Raw genomic sequence first — 3,061 nt, 5'->3', positions numbered from 1 at the left:
CTCAGCCTCTTCAGCAACTGGGATTACAGGCTTGCACCAACACACCCAGCCCCTGGTACATTTTTAATACCTGTTTTACATAGATTTTAACCAGTAGCCTTAACTTTTTTTCTAATATATATTTGATTTGAATCCGTAACCCAGAAATCAGTGAAACAGAATCTATTTTTTATCTCCAACACTGCTTTTGGTTATGACAGTGCCTGAGTTAAGATTCCCCATTAAAGAATTTTACTGTGTTGTGTTCTCATTCTGACCTCCCATATGACCTAGTTCTGAGTTTTAGAATATCTGAAACAAGGTTCCCAGAGATTCCAAATTTTTTGGAGTATTTAGAAAACACCACTATCTGAGTCTTGCCTTCTAGGGACCAGTTTGAATTTTAAGTGTGTAGCTTCTGAAGGGATGGACTAATTGGATGCTTTGCAGCTGGAAGGCATTTTCTGATATACTTTCCATCTAAAAGGTATTTCATTTGTTTTCTTTTATTAGATACTGTGAATAAAGATATAATAAAAATAGACGTGTGGCAATGTATTTAGCAAAAGGATTCCAATTTTTTTACATATATACCTGGAGTTATTATTACTGGATTGTATGGCATTTTTTTTTTTTTTACCAATAATTATTATTTATATCTTTTTATTTATTTAAATAATGGAGATTAACCCCAGGGAACTTTACCAGTGTGCTACATACCCAGTCTCCAACACTTTTATTTATTTATGTATTTTTGAGAGAGGGTTTTACTGAGATTCTTAGGACCTTGCCAAGTTCTTGAGGCTGGTCTTTAACTTGAGAATAAACCCCTAGTTTTCTACCTCTTATCCTCCTAAGCCACTGCGAGTACAGGTATGTACAAACTTGCACTGCTACCCCAAATTTTTACTAGTGGATTATGTGGCATTTTTATTTTGCCTTTTAAAAACCTTAACCCTTTTATAAAATATATTTAGTAAATTTATTTAAAATATATTTATTAAATTTATTTAAATATGTCAACAACATTTTTACATATTTGTGTACCCTGGAATCCCTATTAATTATGAGATATTTGCTTGGTTTTGTATGGTTTGGTGCTGAGTATTGAACCCAGGGGTGCATACCACTGAGATACATCCACATTCTTTTTTATGTTATATTTTGAGACAGGCTCTCCTTAAGTTGATTGTAGCCTTGTTATGTTAATGAGGCTGTCTTTGAACTAACAATTCTCCTGTGTCATTTTCCATAGCTTCTAGAATTTCAGCATATGCCACCATACATGACAATTTTAGATTTTTATAATAGCCATTCCAACAGCACTGCATAGGCTGCAGAAAATCTATTTGATTAATGCATTAAATCCCTGAGGCAGTTTATGTGAAGTAGCCAGTGTAGGAGTGTTGAGTAAAGATTAGCAAGGATTGTGGAATGTAATAGACATTATTATCTAAAGTACATATATGGGGCTGAGGATGTGACTCAAGTGGTAGTGTGCTCGCTTGGCATGCGTGCAGCCGGGATTTGATCCTGAGCACCATATACAAACAAAGATGTTGTGTCCGCCGAACACTAAAAAAAAAAAAAAAATATATTAAAATTCTCTCTCTCTCTCTCTCTCTCTCTCTCTCTCTCTCTCTTAAAGTACATATATGAAGCAGGAATTGATGTGAACATACTTTATATACAAACAGAGGTATGAAAAATTGTTCTATATGTGTAATAAGAATTGCGTTGCATTCCGCTGTCATGTATTTAAAAAATAAAACAAAAATAAATGTTTATATGTATTGCTGAGAATCAAACTCAGTGCTTTGCACATGCTAGTAAAGTAGTCTACCACTGAGACACAACTCCAGCCCATGTACCCAGCTTTTTATACTCTTTGTAGTAATCAGAAACAACTTTAAAAATTAAAATTGCATTTATATCACTTTTCCTAGCACAGTAATGTATTACTAACTAAACTTATTCTTAGTATTTTTAAAAAATAACCTAATGGATGACTGTTATTTTTTCCAGAGATTATTTTATCACTTCTTTAGGGCTTGGTGAAGGGCCTTTTTTTTTTTTTTTCCAGAATATAGATGTCTTCTATTATCAAATGGGTCCATGCTAAGTGTGTTGAAAATAGTGATTCTAAAAGTTCACACAATCCACACATTTCCAAGACTATAGGGGAAAGGGAAAGACAATATTCACAACCAAGAAACCATTTCCCATGGAAGCATAGTATCAGTGTCCAACCTGGAGTGTAATCCAGATCATTCAGTGGTAAGGTTGTTTAGGAATCACAACCATAAGTTTTTGGGATCCTCTAAAGTACACTGAATGGCTAAAAATGACTTACTCTTTTTCAAAATAAAATGTTTGCTACCTACTTAAAAAATAAAGCACTATGAATGAGAAAGGTGAATGAGACTTTTGTTCTGTGGTGGTACTGAGGTTGACCTTTTATTATAGTTTATAAATAGTCAAATAAGAAGGGCCTTACAGTTGTCTCATCTTTTCCAACACATGATATGGAATACTTAGATGAACTGACATGAAATAATGAAAATGCATTTCAGGGAAGTGATATCACAGAAATTTTCAGGGTAGAATCTTGGAAATGTGGGAAAAATATATTCATTTTCATATGCATTTCTATAGAAAAAATAAGTGATAAGTACATGAGTAGGGTAAATTCAGTGTGCCTCATGCATTGTAGGTTGAAGGTAATGATAAAGTAGGAACTGAGGAGATCCAGAACTCTATTATAATTGTGAGAGACATTAATAGCAATTTAGAAAAAGAAAATATAGTTAAATCCCTTTAGATTTGCCTCTGTCCTCTGTTCCTCTTATGAATTTGATTCTGTCAAATGAGATAAAAACCCTCTCTAAAACCTTACTTGTGCCTCAAAATTCTGGCTCCTGATGACCAAATAACAATTCTCTGTAAATCGCAGTGGCAGCTCATAAATTCTAATGTCTGGAGCTGAATTTATTCCCTACCTTGAAATGTTAGCCATGTAGATCCTTAACGTGCTATCTGCCTTTGTATTATGATTGTCAAAATCTTGTTAGCTGTAAGTACC

Source organism: Marmota flaviventris, chromosome 5 (assembly GCF_047511675.1).
Source record: "Marmota flaviventris isolate mMarFla1 chromosome 5, mMarFla1.hap1, whole genome shotgun sequence".
Taxonomy (NCBI): Eukaryota; Metazoa; Chordata; class Mammalia; order Rodentia; family Sciuridae; genus Marmota; species Marmota flaviventris.
This window is presented reverse-complemented; position numbering follows the sequence as displayed.